This window comes from Lissotriton helveticus, chromosome 3_1 (genome assembly GCF_964261635.1).
Source record: "Lissotriton helveticus chromosome 3_1, aLisHel1.1, whole genome shotgun sequence".
Classification (NCBI taxonomy): Eukaryota; Metazoa; Chordata; class Amphibia; order Caudata; family Salamandridae; genus Lissotriton; species Lissotriton helveticus.
Window position 1 is genome coordinate 1684354430 of NC_136061.1, and position 20387 is coordinate 1684374816.

General features: G+C 48.2%; 1 protein-coding gene across 1 annotated transcript in view; it reads right to left on the reverse strand.

Moving 5' to 3' along the window:
* The window catches only part of LOC144824297 (von Willebrand factor D and EGF domain-containing protein-like), an 899901-nt gene that overhangs the window by 74088 nt on the left and 805426 nt on the right, over window positions 1-20387 (reverse strand). The gene's annotated exons all lie outside the window — the stretch shown is intronic.

The following is a 20387-nucleotide window of genomic DNA, read 5'->3' on the forward strand; positions in this document are numbered from 1 at the left end:
TGAGTATTTCATTCAGGGTGGAACATCCCATCGATGTCTAACGGACACAGGGAGATATTATCAAGGACCGGTGTTAAAATTATTGCCCTTTTATCGGCAGTAAACTGTGCAGTTTTGTGTCAGTAACATTTAAAAATTGTCAACAGCCTAACTATTTGTCTGCAATGATTTTAACAGTGCATGATGATGGAAACTCATTCTGCACCCGGCATCTCCCCCTTATACACCTGCTTGATATACTTTCAAACAGCTTTTGGTCGCATCAACAGAAATATTCTATGGGGACAGCTGCACATATGGGGAATCCGTCAATTATTACTAAGAGAGGACAACACAGCGATTGTATCATGAGACTGGAGTTTGCGTCAAATTAGGGATGGTCAATCACATCACATATCCGATAAGTACAAATCAGGGCCTAAGTCAGGATTGTGAACTGGTAACCACACTCCCTAATCAGTATGACAAACCTTGTAACAGCACTCTGCAATAAAAGGTGTTTCCCCCATAGGCTAGGAAGAATGTCAGTGCTAGCCTTGTAGTACAAGGATGATACAAGACTGGTTTTGGTCTCCAATCTCTGCTGAGGGCTCTGGAGACTTACAGTGGCAGCAACATTTTGTTAGCCAGGATTGGTACATGGACATTCAAGGGATCTTCCATTCTAAATGCCATATCTTGAAAAGTGGTTTCATGAGAGAGGAGGTCATCCTCTCAATCTATCCACCCTAAAAACTAAAATCGGTATCGCTCTCATTCTAACTACATAGTTTAGCAAGCAAACTTTCTGGCCCGTCTTATTCTACAATTTTAGACTTCATAAAAGCTAAATTCCCTGCAACCCTGGTTTAAGAAAATGAAGCCTTCCGGATAAGTTATCATACAGCCTTAGAGCCCGACGCAGCAGGTTCTACCAGCCATTAAAGGCCCGCTCCAGCATTTAACAAGGGAGTGGGCTTTAATGGCCAGTAGAGACTGCTAAGGAGGTCTCTAAGGCTGTTAGAACATTCCGCCCCTAGGGCTCCGTAAGGCCTTTGTTCACAGCAACAGCTGAGAACAAACATTGGAATGTTGATGCTCCGGGCTTCTACCAGCCATTAGAAGCAAAAAGCACTCCGACTGACTTCGAATTTGCCCTCAACATTCCAATTTTCACATCCTTGATACATTTAGCCCAATTCAAACTGTTCAGGCTCCTGTTTTTACCTCCCTTTTTGCCTTCCCAGTACATATCAGCTTAAAGTTGGCCTGATAGACCAATACCTGGGCTAACCCTGGGATTGTTCTATGCTGTAGGGACAGAACTTTAAACTCATTGTGATGTGAAGAGTTAAATAGTGCAAAAGTAGCTCCCAACAGTTGGTGTCAGTCATTAAAAAAAGCCCAAGTCAATTTTACGGATAGTCCCAACTTGGAGATAAGGCCCCCTAATAGTCACTTCAATAGCATTTTGTTTAATATTCGCAGGTTGTTAAACCTGGTTGTGGTCTCTTATACAAAACCCAGACTCCAATCCTGCCTAACCTTTGCAATAATAAAGATAAATTGAAACTGAGATGCATCCTGGTTAAGTTCAGTAAGCTGAGTAGAGCTGGAAGATCAATACTACTAAATCAAGTATTTTGTGTAATATTGCCGTAAATGAAATGTCTAATTTTCTCTACATCCTCTTCCCGGCCCAAAAAAGCAGAACAAGCAACTTTTTTCTAATCAGCTTTGCTTAGCCGGGGTCTGGTGGCGGAGTGGACAAATGCCTCCACTGTCGGGGTCTGTGTTCGACCTCATGGTCACAGGTTCTTAATCCCAGTGGGTCCACTCAGCCGTTCTACCATCTGAGGTCGATAAAATGAGTACCATTGAGTTGGGTAACAATATACACCTGTTATTCAGTGCCTTGAGACCTTTAGGTGATATGTGCGCTTTACAAATGTACATGTTATGTATATGTTAGATTGAGTGTGCGAATTTGCAAAGAGGCTAACAAAACACATTTTAACTGCAATGACGAACTGGGTACTGTCAGGCTTGGTAAAGTTCATGTTGGCTACCAAAATGACATGTTTGGCCTTGCCAATCACTTTGCTCAACTGACCGAAAGGAATCACCAGGCTTTTTGTCATCCCAATTTTAATGTATAGTGTAAAGAATATACATAATATGTGGTTCGAGCATGATTGCATGTTTTTTTAAAGGAAGACTGCTGGGCGTCTGTTGGACTTGGCCCCTTTTCCCAAATTTCTTCGCTTTTCACACCCCTATTTTAGAATGTCTCCCCCATGGTAGAAAACTGTATAGGCCATGTGTGGTGTGAGACGCCATGTTAAATGTGACGCAATGGTGTGCGCACCTGTAATACCCCTATTGTAAACATGCACCTTACTGAAATGATGCTTTTATAATGGATGCCATGGCTGTGTGTTGTGCCACCTGACTGCAGTTGGTTAGCGGTCTAGATGCTTGGTTCCCAGCCACCCCAGCTTTTGGAGGGAAAAACTGGCACCCAGGGTGCTCAACTCCTCCCCCTGAGCCAGTTAGAGCCAGTTCCCCAGAGGCTTCTGGAAGCTTCTGGCACTGCCTGGAAGGTGGGGTGAGGGGCACATAAATAAGGGGCTGTGCCACCATGTGCTCAGACAGAGCAGGGACAGGAACGTGAGGGGACCTGCTGCCAGGGGGTACCGCCACCTGGGCCTGTGTGCTGGACCTTGCACCCAACTAAAACCCCTCTGCTGTCCACAGGGCTAGTGGAAGCCCCACTGCAGGAGTACAGGCTGCTGTACAGGAGGAGTGCCACGCTACAGTGGAGGATGGTGAAAGCCTACCGCCCTGTACTGATGAGTACCCACTGACTGCTGACCTTGCCCAGTAGAGCCTGCTGCTCTGCTGACTAGCGCCTGAGGGAGAGAGCGCTATATTGGATTGGCCTGTGCCCTGCTGCCTGCTACCTAGCGCCTCGGGAGGACTATCTGTCATTGCCCGTGGAGAGGAGCGCTGCATCTGTGCTGGCCAGAAGAAGAGGACCGTGGGCACCTTTCCCTACATGGCCAGGAGGTGAGGAGCTGAGGCCTAAGCGCTGTATTAAGAGGACTGTGCCCCCAAAGCGCTGTGCTGCAGAAGAGCTGCTTGGCCTAAAGGAACTGTTTGATTGTGAAGCGATGCGGGAGCCTACCCCGCGTCATTGCCGCCTCTGAACCCTTTGAAAGTGCCGCACGAGCCTACCCACGCGATTTGGCGCGCTTTTGGCCAATGGATGCTGGCAGGTGCCTACCCCGCGTACTGCCGTGTTTTAATGCCCCCTTTCCCGGGTGTCTACCTTGCTTCAGGAATAATTTATGAGCGGGTGCCTACCCGCCGTGTGTGCCGCGACCTGGTGCTCATTTAATTTCGTGGGTGCCTACCCCACACTAGCGCCGAGGGAAGATCACTGCGGTGACCCGGAAGACCTGCGAGCCACCTGGAGGAGGGCGGGCCCCGCACGACGGAAGCCGCTGCCGGGAGGCAGGAAGACGACAGAAGCAAGTGGCGATGGTGTGGGGCTCCCGTGGTGACGAGGGAGCCCCGTGTGGACAAATGAGCCAGGCGGGAGCCTACCCCGCGCTGGCCAAACAACCCCGAAGACGCCTGCAGCCTCGCGGAGGCTGCATCAGAGCCCTGCGTTTGGTCTGTGAAGCCCCAGGTCCCCAAGGGAGGGGGCCCGGGTGAGGTCTGGTGAGGCACTGCTGGCGGGGCCCTCTGGCCCAGAGGAGAGCCCTGCACAACAGGAACAGGGCCAGAGGAAGCCGGCTGGAAAAGCCCTGCATGTTCCCCACGCCTGCCGCCACGAAAAGGAGACAAACAGAGTCCCGGAGCAGCCGGTGAGTGGTGCTTGGTCCACACGTGGTTGGGGGGGGTGTCGGGGCACAGGGTCGGTGCCAACCCCCTGGACCAGCGGTTGTGGTAGTGTTGTAATTTAACAGCAATTAGATTGAGCATTAGCGAAAGACATCTTAGTTCTAGCCGTTATCTTGACATTTAACGGACTCCATTTTGTATTCATGCCAGCCATTTTGACTGCCGCATGCTACCTCGTGCCAACCATGTGCTCTGTCCTATCTTGCTGTTCATGGCACTTGAATCTGCCCAGCAAAAGGCTATTATTAGCGTCCCCTTGTGTTGCCGCTGACCGTTAGGGTTCACATCTGGTAGTGATTAGCTCTAGATTGGAATGTGTTAGCCGAACCCCCAAGACTGTTAGCTCCTCCCACGGATCGATTGTGCCTCTCGTTATTACCTTATATGTACATAAAATGTGCTCTTGTGCTTTGTACCGCCTTATTTTGAGCCCCTGTGTGGGTATAAATAAACCATGCATTCTTATCTTGGGGTGCTACTTCTTGCAATGCCGAAGGGTACTGTTTGAACCGTAGCACCACCTCATGAGGTGTAATAAATTCTATTTACAGTTTCTGTGCCAACTTCTTTCTGTTTGGTCTGAGGACTTCGTGCAGAGAAGGGCGAACCCCTTGCACTAGCGGATCTGGCTGAGGCCTGCACGACAAATTGGCGCCCGACACGTGGGGGTCATCGGCGACTCGGATGCCCGAAGGATTGGTCGTGACGAAGGTTTGGAATCTCGCTGAGGACGCGATCGCTGCCAGAAGAGACCCGAGTCTTGGCACCCAAGGCGTTTCTTCCCTTCTTTCCGATCTGACCATCCAGGTGGCGCCGGTCCTCGACTAAGATCTCTTCTGTTGGTTCGCCGTGCACTGACCGTTTGGTCGAATTTAGAACTTGGCAGTTGGAATCTGGACACCCTATGCTTGGTAACAGCCATTTTGCGGCACCTATTGTGGGTTTTGGATGCCCTTGTATGGTAAGGTAGTTTTAGGAACACTTACTGTGGCATATTTGTATTTGGAATTTGGTATATATATGTGTTGCAACTCATATAGGCAGGCAAAGTGAAGATTTTTCTTCAATTATTTGATTTGAACGGCGCAACGTACTAAAGGTACTTTAAGTGCTACTTTGTGTACAATACTGCATATTTTGCATTATTTCTGGCATGCCTGTTTTTACCGCACTTCGAAGGTTGTGCTGCTTTTGTAATGGTACCAGTCTACGACTCGAGGAATAGCAGGCGGCTCCCCCAGAGGGGACGCCTAATAGAACTATGTATGTGAAATGTGGTCTTTCTGCCATAATGTACAGCACGTTGTGGCATAAATATACCAAAAAGGATCCTGAGTTACGGTGGCCACTGAATGGGTCATTTGATGCACGAAAGATTGAGTATGTGGAGCGATGTATGTTTGAGCGAAGGTCTAGACGTGACAAGTTTGAATGCGTGCGTATGTGGGAAAAAGAAGTGCGACAGCAAGAGAAGCATGAGCAAGCGTTGATTGAGAAAGAGCAGCGAAAGAATTTGTATGAGAAAGCGCTGGAGTTGAGAAAGAAAGAAGTGAAAGAGTTAAAAGAGAGAGAGGAGAAAGAACATAGGTTGCAGGTATCTGGCCAATATCCTGTCCGACAGCCTGTTATTAGATCGACCTCCACCTCCGCATGCTGTTCCGTCCGCTCCGGCTGACGGCGACGAGGATTCTGACACAGAGCAACAAAAAGCGCGGGACACTCGATCCATGTTGACTGCTGTGCGTTCAACCGAGATTAGACAAGCTGCTCGTATAGCATTCCGTAATGCTGCTTCTGCTCCCGCTCTTTTAGCTAGTATAAAGGACTGGTCGGAAAAGGGGCAGTTATGTTTTGTTGAGACATTTTCTGCTGAAGTTGTAGAATTGTTTCGAAAACACTCTCCAGTGTTAGAGCCTGATGATATAGCAGCTGATCGTAAACAGCTACGTGATGGTTCTTTTGTTCCTTCTCAGGTGGACGACGCGATTAGACGGTTGGTCAATTTTCGAGTTGAGGCGTTCCACTTGAAGGAGCAGAAAAAGCGTACGGACGCAGCTGCGCAGCCCAATCCGTCCGGAGTGTCGCAGTCTCCTATCTTCGGAACAGATAAGATAATGCCAGCCGAAATGAGGCCTATGCGGGAAGCCGCGCCCATGTATGTCCCCCCTAAAGGAACGGGTGACGAGGATGATAAAAATTCTGTTAATGCTAAAGGATATTTCATTTATAATTTGGTGTACACTCCTTGGAATAGAGCAGATGTAATGGTGCTTAAAGCAGCGCAACCCGATCCGCGTAAAAATCCAGCCCCTTTCTATGAGGAAGTTGAAGGCGCTTTAAATTCCTGTATTATGACTCTATGTGATATAGATTTATTTTTCAGCTTAATTTTACCACCAGATATGTGGCGGACTGTCCGCAAAATTGATGACCGTGCTAGCTTTGGTGCCGAATGGAAAGATTTAGAACGATTGGATCTGGATAGAGAGCCCGCCCAAAAGCCACATCAATTAATACTAGATCTCCCTGCAGCAATTTTAACTAAGCTTAAAAAAGTTATCCCCCCTAAAAAGATTGATTGGACTGTCCTAGCATCGTGTAAACAAAAGGCTGATGAATCGGTTTCTGATTTCTTTACGCGCTTTGAGGAAGCTTTTCAGGATTTTATTGGTCAGTCTTTGACGGATGATACCGGCAGACATCTGTTTGTCGACAAATATGTTACGAATCTGTTGCCATGGATAGCTAGCCACTTAAAAGCTAGTGAAAGTTCTTGGACTACATCTTCTCCAGCATCCCTTTTGACGATGGCTCAATATTATGAGCGTCAAGAATTAGAAGCGAAAGGTAGCGAGGAAAAGAAATCCAAAGATTTGAAAACGAAAATTATGTTAGCCCAAGTCTATGGCCCGCCCTCTAGAGGCTATGATAGAAGTTACGATAGAGGTTACGATAGAGGCGGACGTGGATCTTTCAATGCCCCCTATACTCGTGCGAATTTGTCTATCAATCAATGTGCGTATTGTAAGCAGTTTGGTCATTGGATGGCTGATTTTCTAGTGTTGCGTGCCCAACAGAATTCACGGCGGCGGGGACCAATGATAAATCATTCAGGTTTTTCAGGGCCTAGGGGAAATACGAATGATCGTGTTCGATTTGATACTAATGTACGAACACAGCATGGCCAAAACACTTTTGATAGACGAAACCAATATCAGATGTCTGATTATGTCCAGCCTGACTTTTACGATTCTGCTCATGCATAGGATTGCCTAGGATGGGGTAAGGAATCAGTTGAAGTTCCAGTAGAACAGACGGGTCCCCATGTTACAGCACATGTTTTGGGTTCCAATGATCGGTTTCTGGTTGATACAGGAGCTACTCGTAGCGCTTTGTCTAAACAATTGGTTCCGAGGGCTCCCCTGTTTGGCGTAACTATTTCTTCGATAGGTTTCGATGGAACACCTTCCCTTAGCCCATTGTCACAACCACTTGCATTCCATGTCGATAAATTTAGTGCTTCATGTCCATTTTTTTGCTTTCCCCAAACACACCAGATAATATTGTGGGTCTTGACATGCTGAAGTATTTCAGAGCCACAATACGATGTTCCCCTGAAGGAGTGCGTGTCATTTTGAATGATAATCATTCCGAGCCTGAAAGAATTTGTTTTGTTAAAGAGGATATTGCATTGGCTTCGCTTCCTAAAACTTTGTGGGCTACCTCAGACACTGATGTGGGTCAAATGGTTATGCCACCAGTTCAGATTAGTGTCAAGGAGGGAGCTGTGTTACCTCGTTTGCCACAATATAGGATTGCACAGGAGGGTGAAGAAGCACTCCTACTAATTGTACACGATCTCATCAAAGTTGGGGTTGTTGAGGAAGTCCCATTTAATGTTTGCAACAGCCCGATTCTTCCAATTCTGAAAAGAGATACTGATGCACGAGTCTACAGATTCATCATAGACTTGAGGGAGGTAAACAAGATTGTCGTACCCCAGTATCCTGTGGTTTCTGACATCACCACACTTTTTACCTTGGTTCCCCAGACTGCTACTACATTTTCCGTGATAGACTTGAAGAACGCTTTCTTTTCGATCCCTATTCATCCTGACAGCCGATACTTGTTCGGTTTCACTTTGAATAATAGATCGTATAGATTTTGTGGAGTTCCTCAGGGCTATACTGAGAGTTCGAGTATGTACAGTCAAGCATTGAAAAGAGAACTTGATTCTTTCGCATTGCCTGAAGGTGTAGCTCTCATACAATATGTCGATGACATCTTGCTGGCAGCCGACACCCCAGAACAGTGTGAAAAATGTACTCTATCTTTGCTTTCTTTTCTTGCTTCACATCATCACAAAGTGTCTTGAAAGAAGCTGCAATATTGTAGACCAAAGGTAACCTACTTAGGTCACCTTTTGTCTAAGGAGGGACGTGCATTGACATCAGATCGTATACAAGCAATTTTAGACACGCCATTACCTACCACAAAGAAAGGAGTACGTGCATTTCTGGGTCTTACTTCCTTTTGCAGGCAGTGGATTTTGGGGTTTTCATACATTGTTAAGCCTTTGTTAGCACTTTTGATGAAAGACACTCCCGTACCCCTTCCATGGACAGATTAATGTGAAAGTGCTTTTCGACAGTTACGACAAGCCCTTTGTTCAGCACCAGTGTTAGGCACACCAGATTATACGAAGCCTTTTACACTTTACGTGCATGAGAAAGATGGATGTGCATTGTCAGTTTTAGTCCAGTTACATGGCGATAAGCAACGTCCTTGTGCTTAGCTAGAGCATTACCTGGGTGTTTTCGCTCAGTTGCAGCAACAGCTGTGTCAATACGACAGAGTGAGGGAATAGTTTTGTCACATAAACTGTTAGTGTTGGTACCCCATGCGGTTGATGCCCTTTTGAATCAGACAAAGACGCAGCGCCTAACTAGCGCTCGTCTGATAGGATATGAACTGACATTGCTAGCTCCTCAAATTACTTTGAAGAGATGTGCAACTTTGAACCCAGCTACTTTGTTGCCGTATCTGGTGTCTCAGCCTCAGTCACAAGAAACGCATGATTGTATATTCCTGACTGAGGAACAGACAATGGGTCGCATTGATTTGCAAGATACGCCCCTTCCAGATGTGGATGGTGCATTATGGGTTGACGGGTCTTGTTTGAAATTACCAGATGGTACGACCTCAGCCACATATGCAATCACCACGCTTGAAACAATAGTGGAGACAGCTCGCATACCACAGAAATCGGCCCAAGCAGCTGAATTGATAGCTCTGACACGAGCATGTGAGCTCATTACTGATTTGTGTGTGAACATTTACACAGATAGCCGCTATGCTTTTGGAGTAGCACATGATTTTGGCCTACTCTGGAAGGAAAGAGGCTTTCTTACATCTCACGGAATGCAAATAATGCACGGAGAATTAGTGCATAATCTTTTGATCGCATTGACATGCCCAAAGAAAGTAGCCACAGTGAAGTGTAGCGCGCATAGGAAAGTGACAGACAAGATTGGACAAGGTAAGGCCTTTGCAGACCACGTGGCACGTGAAACTACAAAGCAAAGAAACACTACTCCTATGTATGTAGTGAAGTCACAAGCTGAGAGATGGCATGATGCTAGGCAAGAAGTACGAGAGATACAGAGGACAGCCTCTGATAAAGAACGTGAACAGTGGTCTAAAGAAGGAGAGTTAGATGACGAAGGTTGTTGGAGGAATAAGCAAATGGATAGATGGAAGCTGCCTATAGCTTTCGTACAACCTATGGTTCAGATGGCACATGGGCTAGCACATGTTGGAGCTTCCGCAATAACGAAAATGCTTACGCAAGTTTGGGAGCATCCAGAAATTGCTAGCACAGCTAAGAGAGTAGCACAGTCTTGCTTGATCTGTTTACAATACAATCCTGGAAAAGGAACGCGAGTTCCATCTGGAGGTTTTGCTCACACCTTTTGAAGTCTTGCAAATGGACTACATCCAACTTGAGCGTTGTAATAACTTAAAGTATGTTCTAGTGGTGGTTTGTGCCTTCAGTAAATGGATTGAGGCGTACCCCACAAAGGACAATACAGCTATTACTACCGCTAAGGTGCTACTGAAGGAATTCTTCCCGAGGTTTGGTGTTTGCAGACTTTTATGGAATGATAACAGACCTCATTTTGTTGGGGACGTTGTCAAGTGTGTCTTGAAGGGATTAGGAATTAAACAGAAGTTCCATGCAGTGTTCCATCCACAGTCATCAGGATTGGTGGAAAGGTATAATGCTACTCTAAAGCTGAAAATTGCGAAAATTCAAGCTTCTTCACACTTGACTTGGCCAGATGCGTTGCCATTGGCATTGTTGTCCATCAGATAAGTACCACATTCTAGAACGTGTCTCACCCCGTACGAGGTGGTATTCGGACGACCCATGAATATTTGGGGAGTTACAAAACCGAGTTCTGTGTATGATGTACCTTGTGTCTTGATGAGTGACTATTTGGCACAGTTAACCGACAGTTTTGTTTCTATTCATCAACAGGTTCGAGAAGCACTTCCTGACAGATCTACAGGTGAAGGCCATGAGCTCCGTCCTGGCGACCTTGTGATGGTTAAGGCGTTTGAGAGGTCAAGCAGCTTGGAGCTGAGATGGCGTGGACCAGAACAGGTGCTCCTTGCCACGAGAACAGCGGTTCGAGTCACCAACAAAAAAATTGGGTGCATAGCACCCATTGTCGAAAGGTATGGTCGACCTTGGTGGAACCTGCTGTGCTGACCAATCACCGAGAGATCTTGACCACGGAGAAAGGCCCTGCTGCATCACCTGACGAATCTGCGGAGTTCTTCCCGGACCAGACGACTCCTGGAGCAACGCGATACAACTTGAGACCGAGGAAAGAGTCTACAGTTTTTTGAGAGAGACAGGTTGAGCAACTGCCCTGGGTAGTGGAAACGGAATGCCGATATGACAAGGGAGGGGGATCAGCCCTGCATAGTGTAGTGACACCTGTCTTGATCTGCGGTGAAGAAAACAACGTCTACCCACGAGAGAAGAGCTCCTACAATAATTTTAGTTTTTGTTGTTTTGTTCTATTTTTCAGAAAGCTGATTTTGTTGCTATGATAACCACTAAGAAAAAGGTATTAGGAGTTATAGGTGTTTTTGCTGCTTTGACAATTATAGCAGTGATCACCTGGTCTATTGAAATGATGATTCCAGCCCATGAGTTTATTCTGGTTCCTAGTACTCCAGTCCCAGAAGAGTATCAGCATTTCACTCTTCCGTATCATGAGCAAAAGCATCGAGAATCCTATCTTAATAATACGTTTGTCCAGATGCTCCATCACACCCACGCTACGAATACCACTAATTGTTGGATATGTGGTATGCTTCCAGCACATCAAAAGAAAGGTGGAACACCTTTTATTCCACTTCCTTTTTCGCATAATGGTTCTTGTCGAGCCTGGTACACTCTTCTATTTGCAACTAGGAAACCTACAGTGGATGGACTTCTTTTTCGTCTGAATAAAGAGTGTTATCAAGATGAACATGGGTATCCTCAAGCAAATGGAACTATATGGGAATGGGAGGAATACCGACCGGACAATGCTTCTACACCATGTGTTTTCACCCATACGAGAGACTCTACCACAAGCAACCAGTCTGTAATCACTGTTACAAGAACTAAAGCAGACTTATGTGTACAAAGTACTGGATGAAATCCAGTTGGAACTAGTGATTGTATTACTGTACTAAATATGGATGGACTGAATGATAGTTCGTTTTTGGCCTCACACAACACATATTTAGTATGTGGGAGCCATGGATATCATAGACTACCAGTAGGGTGGTCAGGTGCCTGTTATGTTTCTTTTTCTTTTGCCTCCTGATTTCCTGGCACCTGCTTCACACCACCGAGATTTTAAACTGTTTAGAAATATTTCAATGAATCATTATAAAAGGACAATAAGAATTGATGATGTGGACCAAACAGACACTAGTCTGCAGCAATATGTTGACTTTAATTTGGGTTTGTTTCCTTTTGTGGGTGCTACATTAAATAACAGAAAAATACGACGATTGACTAGAGTCGTAGAAGCTGTCACTAATCAAACTGCTATAGCCCTTGGCAATATTACTGAGGAATTACAAATTGCTAGAATTGTAACTCTCCAAAATAGGATGGTATTAGATGTTATGTTAGCAGATAGAGGAGGTGCATGTAAAGTTATCGGTAGAAGTTGTTGTGTCTTCATCCCTGATAATTCACCCTCAGTATATGATGCAATTAAACTACACAAGATAGCTGCAGATATTCATACTAAAAACGGCACCTGGACTTTTGCTGGTTGGTTTTGGGCTCTAGTTTCTGCTTGGGGTTGGAAATTACTGACTATTCTCTGTATTGCAATTGCAATGATTTTCACCTGTTGTATGTGTATCCACTGTGGCCCAATGCTATGTTCTATGTGCATAACTGCTTGTATACCATCCAAAAGGAATACTGTAAAAACACAGCACACGTTGGATAAAGAAGTAATTGATATGATGCGTATAGATATACGGGATGAGTATTTAGATTATCCCAAAAGAGCGTATGTCTTTAGCTAATGCTAAAAGGGTCATCTGTTGTAATTTAACAGCGATTAGATTGAGCATTAGCGAAAGACATCTTAGTTCTAGCCGTTATCTTGACATTTAACGGACTCCATTTTGTATTCATGGCAGCCATTTTGACTGCCGCATGCTACCTTGTGCCGACCATGTGCTCTGTCCTATCTTCCTGTTCATGGCACTTGAATCTGCCCAGCAACAGGCTATTATTAGCGTCCCCTTGTTTTGCCGCTGACCGTTAGGGTTCACATCTGGTAGTGATTAGCTCTAGATTGGAATGTGTTAGCCGAACCCCCAAGACTGTTAGCTCCTCCCACTGATCGATTGTGCCTCTCGTTATTACCTTATATATACATAAAATGTGCTCTTGTGCTTTGTACCGCCTTCTTTTGAGCCCCTGTGTGGGTATAAATAAACCATGCATTCTTAGCTCGGGGTGCTACTTCTTGCAATGCCAAAGGGTACTATTTGAACCGTAGCATCACCTCATGAGGTGTAATAAATGTTACATTTTCTATTTCCAGTTTCTGTGCCAACTTCTTTCTGTTTGGTCTGAGGAGTTCGTGCAGAGAAGGGCGAACCCCTTGCACTAGCAGGTCTGGCTGAGGGCTGCACGACAGTTGGGGTCCAGGAAACTGGGGCCTTGGTCGTCTAAGAGCCTCCGAAAAGGGACCCCCATGGCCTCCATGCTGACCTTCATTACTGTACACGGCTGGCCCGTCTGACAGTGGCAGCTGCACCGTGTTTGGGGCCGGTGTGAGTTTAGAGACCCAGAATAGGGGACTCCAACGTTTGGGGTGGGTTGGACCTAATGTTGTGTATCCCCAGGTTGCCGTCCCTACTTTATGCCCAAAGTGACCCATGCGAATGCTAGGTGTGACGCCCTGCTGCTAACATACCTCCAGCCTATCTGAATGCATCATGTGCCTGTCGATACTGCTTTCAGGTTAATGTAAATGTTGCCCCTGTCCACCAGTTCAGGACTAATGTGACTTCTACCAATGGGACCACGCCCACAGGTTTCTGTAAAGGGTTATGTAGGCCCCCTGATATGTCCAAGGGGCGGCTCGGGCATTGTACTCAGGATTCCTGCTTAACCTGATGTTTTTCTGCCTAGTGTTTTCATGTTACCCTTTTAGGCCTAATGTGCTAGGCTCATGGTAATTTTGCACTTACACCAGTGTGCCTAATGTGGATGCCAATGGCCACTTGATTACGCATCCTGATGTTCTAGGCCCAGGGTGAACATCCTGCTAAGAGGTTTTATGGCTGATGTTTCTGCCTAATGTGTCATGCCAAATGTTAATGCTTACGATTTAATTGCAACAGTGACACTGATGGACTTACCTTCTTTTTTTTCCCATTTACCCTGTAAATAATCCCCTTGTATATATTGCACTGGCGCCAGTTGGTGCAGCATTGTGACTACTGTGTTTACTATTTGTGTTTGCATATTTGACCCAATACAAACGTTATTATTTTCCAACTAATCTGGTTTGGTCTCTTTTTGTGGTGTGCCTTGGGTGTCGTCTTTGTGTACTGCGTGGATGCTTCACACATGTCCTCAGTAGTTTGACCTGCCTGCTCAGCACCACGCTACCCATTTCTGACATTGTTGTCGAGCGGTGGGATAGGACTTGTGTTTGCGCAGTACCGCAGCGGCAACGGGTTACACTGCAAATATAGTGTTGAAATGTAATCAGTCTTTTTTGGGTATTATTGTTTTTCTTATTATTGTTTCCTCCTAAAAGTGATTTTGAATTGTGTTCCCCTTTTGCACTGTGGGTGGTGTGTCCCGGGTGTACCTTGCCAGGATGGGGTTGGTTTACGATGAGGATTACCTCATGGAGTACACCAAGCAGGAAGTGATGTATTTCTGCCAAAAACGAGGGATACCCCCAGTAGGCGACATTCACAGGAAGCTGTTTCTCTATGAGGCCCTCAAGAGGGGGGAAAGCTTAGAGCCCTGTGGGGACCTGTCCGATTACCCCTCCACGTATTTAAAGGGTGGATTTGATGGAGACCAGAGTGAGGGTCCCCGGTCCAAAACCCTGAAGGGTGGTGATAGTGATGAGGAGGAAGAAATTGATAGGGCGGAGACACCAGTAGCTAATGAAGACACCATAGATAGGGAGTCCCGTGCTGGGGTCAGTCCCGGGGGCACTGCCCCATCCCTTTCCCTGTCCCCAGAAGAGTGGGTAGATGGGAGGGAAGAAAGGGACATCAGCTGGCGCTGGAGAAGCTCAGGTTGGAGCATGCCAAAGAGTTAGCGCAGCTGAGGGTGGAGGAGAAAAGGTTAGAGACGGAGAAGGTCCTAGCGCAGGAGAGGATGGCGGAGGCAGAGAGGGCCTTTTACAAGGAAGAGACTAGCTCAGGTGGGTAGGTTGCCCCCTGAGAGTGGTTTCTGTGGTCTGGATTCACCAGTGAGTTTGGGATTCAGTGGTGGCAGCAAGAGTGGTTCCAGTGCAGGGAGTCCCACTCCCTGAGCCCAGGAGAGGGTGCCTGATTCCCAGGAAGAGGTGGACGGGTTGGAGTTCAGTGGCAGGGGAAAACTGTCCCACCAGTCCTGGGGGGAGTTTGCGGAGGAGTGTTGGACTACACTGGAGGATTGGGTGATGAGTAGCTCAGTGGAGGATTGGGAAGGGCTGTGCCATGTAGTTATCAAGGAGCTCATGCTAAGGAATTGTTTCCAAAGGTTGCGTCATTACCTGTTGCAGTGTGGGTTCTCAGACCCCAGGGAACTTGCACGGGAGGCAGACCTTTGGGTGAGTGCCAGAGAGTCAGAGAGGGCATTGGGGAGTGATCCTGAAGGGAGTGGTGCAAGGATCTTTTGACCCAGCGGGGCGGAAGAGGTGAGGAATAGCCCAGCTAGGCCCCAGGGAAGTGAGAGGGTTGTAGAGCCTCACATCCTATCTACAGGAAGGAGTGAGACGTGGAGGTGTCCTGAGGTGCCCCAACCACAGTCTCAGGGCCTGGAGAGTTTCAGAAGGGAATCCCAGGTTGGGAGCCTAGGCTGTCCTGATGTGCTGACCAGTGAAAGGGATCCCCTTGTGTTAGGAGAACCCAGAGCATCTGTAATCGGAGCTCCAGAGTTTCGGGGGTCTGCTCCGTCACAGGGTTTAGATCCTGGGCTGGGGTGCCAGGTTCAGGGGTTGCCTGACCTGGACGGAGGGGCACTTGTACTCAAGGTTCCTACTGGTTTGACTTCCAGGGGTACTTCTCCCGGTGGGAGGGTGCGGAACTCTAGGAGGGGGTGCAGAGGGAGGAAGGTCTCTCCTCTGACACCAGCTCAGTCGCAGGGTTTATATCCTGGGCAGGGATGCCAGGTTCAGGGGTTTGCTGACCTGGCGGGTGGGACGTCTATAAACAGTGTCCCCCCGGAATTGTTTTCCAGGGGTACTACTCCAGGTAGGAGTGTGCGGAACTCTGGGAGGGAATGCAGATGAGGGTGGACTTGCCCCTGTCACCAGTTCAACCTAAGGGTTTAGACTCTAGTTTGGGGAACCGTTGCAGAGTCAAGGCACGGGACTAAGGAGAGGGTGGTGTCCTGAGGGTGTCCCGCATAGGAGGAGAGGTTGGAACCCCAGAAGGAGAGGTAGGGGGAGGAGAGCCTCACCCCTGGTGGCTGGTCAGCCTGAGGGTTCGGACCCCAGGTGGGAGGACCAGTGGCAGTTTGGAGCTGCAAGGCGGAGAAGGAGAGTGGTCAACGGGTACTACGGGCCTGGGGCTAAAGACCCCCACTCTGTGGGAGAGCAAGGTCCAGAGACATCTGGATGGCCTAGTGGCCAGTCCTGGCCACATCCCACTAGAGAACTCCAGTTTGGTGGTTTGTTTGGTGAAGGGAGGTTTGAGAGAGGGAACCATCGGGTTCCAGAATGGCGAAGAACCTGCAGATGTCCCTGCAGTTGCGGGCCTGCGTCCACCTTTTCTCGCCACAAGCAGGGAAGCCAATCAAGGCAATGATTGGTCTACCCTGGCTTTTGGCTGGGGGGGAGTCGTGTTGGACTTGGCCCCTTTTCCCAAAAATTTTCGCTTTTCACCCCCATATTTTAGGATGTCTCCCCAAATGTAGAAAACTGTATAGGCAATGTGTGGTGTGAGACACCATGGTAAATGTGAAGCAATGGTGTGCGCACCTGTAATACCCCTAATGTAAACATGCACCTTACTGAAATGACGCTTTTAAAATGGATGCCATGGCTGTGTGTTGTGCCACCTGACTGCAGTAGGTTAGCGGTCTAGATGCTTGGTTCCCAGCCACCCCAGCTTTTGGATGGAAAGCCTGGCACCCAAGGTGCTCTACTCAAACCCCTGAGCCAGTTAGAGCCAGTTCCCCAGAGGCTTCTAGAAGCTTCTGGCACTGCCTGGAAGGTGGGGTGAGGGGCGCATAAATAGGGGGGCTGTGCCACCATGTGCTCAGACAGAGCAGGGACAGGAACGTGAGGGGACCTGCTGCCAGGAGGTACCACCATTTGGACCTGTGTGCTGGACCCTGTACCCAACTGAAACCCCTCTGCTGTCCACAGGGCTAGTGGAAGCCCCACTGCAGGAGTACAGGCTGCTGTACAGGAGGAGTGCCACGCTACAGTGGAGGATGGTGAAAGCCTACCGCCCTGTCCTGGTGAGTACCCACTGACTGCTGACCTTGCCCAGCAGTGCCTGCTGCTCTGCTGACTATTGCCTGAGGGAGAGAGCGCTATATTGGATTGGCCTGTGCCCTGCTGCCTGCTCCCGAGCGCCTCGGAAGGGCTATCTGTCATTGCCCATGGAGAGGAGCGCTGCATCTGTGCTGGCCAGAAGAAGAGGACGTGGGCCCCTTTCCCTACATGGTCAGGAGGTGAGGAGCTGAGGCCTAAGCGCTGTATTAAGAGGACTGTGCCCACAAAGTGCTGTGCTGCAGAAGCGCTGCTTGGCCTGAAGGAACTGTTTGATAGCGAAGTGCTGTGGGAGCCTACCCCGTGTCATTGCCGCCTCTGAACCCTTTGAAAGCGCTGCGGGAGGCTACCCCACGTTTTGGTAGACTTTTGACCAATGGATGCTGGCGGGTGCCTACCCCGCATATTGCTGCATTTTAATGCCCCCTTTCGCGGGTGCCTACCCAGCTTCAGGAATAATTTATAAGCGGGTGCTTACCCTGCGTGTGTGCCGCGACGTGATGCTCATTTAATTTCACGGGTGCCTACCCCGCACTTGTGCTGAGGGAGTATCACCGCCGTGACCCATGGAGTTGCTGGGGCCGCCGCTCTGCCTGCGGCGACCAAGGAGACCTACGAGCCGCCTGGAGAAGGGCAGGGCCCACACGACAGAAGCCACTTTCGGGAGGTAGGAAGACGACAGAAGCCATTGGCGGCGGTGCGGGGCTCCCGTGGTGACGAGGGAGCCCCGTGTGTACAAAGGAGCCAGGCGGGAGCCTACCCCGCGCTGGCCCAGCAGCCCGAAGAGGCCTGCAGCCTCACGAAGGCTGCGTCGGAGCCCCGGGTCCCAGGAGAGGGGGGCCCGGGCAAAGCCCAGCCGAAGGAGAAAGTGCCACCAGTGACTAGCGGCGCTCCCCGGTGTAAGGGGAGAGCCCCGTGTATGGTCTGTGAAGCCCCGGGTCCCCGAGGGAGGGGGACTGGCTGAGGTCCGGCGAGGCACTGCTGGCGGGGCCCTCTGGCCCAGGGGAGAGCCCCACGCGACGGGAACTGGGCCAGAGGAAGCCCAAGCCTGCTGCCCCAAAAAGTAGACGAGCAGAGTCCCGGAGCAGCCGGTGAGTGGGGCTCGGTCCAAACGTGGTTGGGTGGAGTACCGGGGCCCAGGGTCGGTGCCCACCACCGGGACCAGCAATTGTGGTAGGGGTCCAGGAGAACTGCACTGAGGGGGGCCTTGGTCGTGTTAGAGCCTCTGAAGAGGGACCCCCCCATGGCCTCCATGCTGACCTGCATTACTGTACACAGCTGGCCCGTCTGACAGTGGCAGCTGCACAGTGTTTGGGGCCGGCGTGAGTTTAGAGACCCAGAATAGGGGACTCCAACGATTGGGGCTGGGTTGGACCTAATGTTGTGTATGCCCCGGTTGCCGTCCCTACTTTATGCCCAAGGTGGCCCTTGCGAATGCTGCTAACATACCTCCAGCCTATCTGAATGCATCATGTGCCTGTCGATACTGCTTTCAGGTTGATGTAAATGTTGCCCCTGTCCACCTGTTCAAGACTAATGTGACTACTACCAATGGACTATGCCCACAGGTTTGTGCAAAGGGTTATATAGGCCCCCTGATACGGCTCAGGCGTTGTACTCAGGATTCCTGCCTAACCGGATGTTTTTCTGCCTAGTGTTTTCATGTTACCCTTTTAGGCCTAATGTGCTAGGCTCATGGTAATGTTGCTCATGTTACCCTTTTAGGCCTAATGTGCTAGGCTCATGGTAATGTTGCACCTACACCAGTGTGCCTAATGTGGATGCCAATGGCCACTTGATTACGCATCCTGATATTCTAGGCCTAGGGTGAACATCCTGCTAAGAGGTTTTATGGCTGATGTTTCTGCCTAATGTGTCATGCCAAATGTTAATGCTTACGTTTTAATTGCAACAGTGACACCGATTGACTTACCTTCTTTTTTTTCCAATTTACCCTGTAAATAATCCCCTTGCATATATTGCCCTGGCGCCAGTTGGTGCAGCATTGTGACTACTGTGTTTACTATTGCATATTTGAACCAATACAAACGTTATTCTTTTTCAACTAATCTGGTGTGGTCTCTTTTTGTGTTGTGCCTTGGGTGTCGTCTGTGTGTACTGCGTGGATTCTTCACACATGTCCTCAGGAGTTTGGCCTGCCTGCTCAGCACAACGCTACCCATTTCCAACAGCGTCCAATACTGCAATTTGTATTTGATCTTTCATTGCTGTACTGCTTTAAATGATGTAAATTATCTTTTAATAATTAATTGAATTTTTGTGTGTATTTTAATAGATTTAATAAACCATGTAATAAACTTAGTATTATTAGTATAACCAGGGCTGGCTCTATGACGGGGCGATCGGTGGCACTGCACCAGGCGCTGACTTGGGGTGGGGGAGCCATGTTCATCGTTTTAACCCGTTGGCTGCGCCGCCCGTTTTGCGGAAGAACAGGTGGAGCCGCGTAGGCCATTGGCCGAGGGCAGCACCATCGAGGTAGTGCTGCCGTCGGCCAATGGCCGACGGCAGCATGGATAGGGTTAAAAGCCCCTGATGCCACGTACATTGTCCCAGCAATTTTCAGGCATCAATAAAAATGACAACTCCAGTGATTAACGTTCTTCCTGAAGAAAGACCAGAGCTTTGCCTAGTAAAAGTTTTGACTCATCATAGGGCAGAGGGTTAATGTGCCTGCTGCAAAGAACGTATCCCATTCACATCACAAAGTGCATATAATATAAATAAGTCAATAGTTCACCGCTTTTGTCGGGGATCCTTTTGTTACTTGCAGTTTATAAGTTAAAACTCTAATACAGAGCAGTGAGCTATTAACTGCCATCAAAGAGCAGCATGCAAACTGCAAGGAAAATATTAGGGCTATATATTTTTGCCCAGTCTTTTGTTGTCCTAATATTGCAAAAGGGGTTCATTTGGGTAGAAACCAATTCATTATTAAAGAAAACTCCTAACAATGGTATTACATTTTAAATCCCGAATATGTACTTTTCCAGTCTAAGGACTCAATCTATACTGTCTATCAGTAGGGATGAAATGTGACTCCTACTTCTTGTTGGCATCTGTCTTATGTAACATTTCCTATGTACTGATTTACACACCTATGATTGTCTCTGTGCAAAGTGTGTGTGATGTAAAGTGTTCTTACATCTTAAACTGGTATGAGTGGTGCTATAAAACTAAAATAATCTAAGAGACAGTGGTTACGGAGAC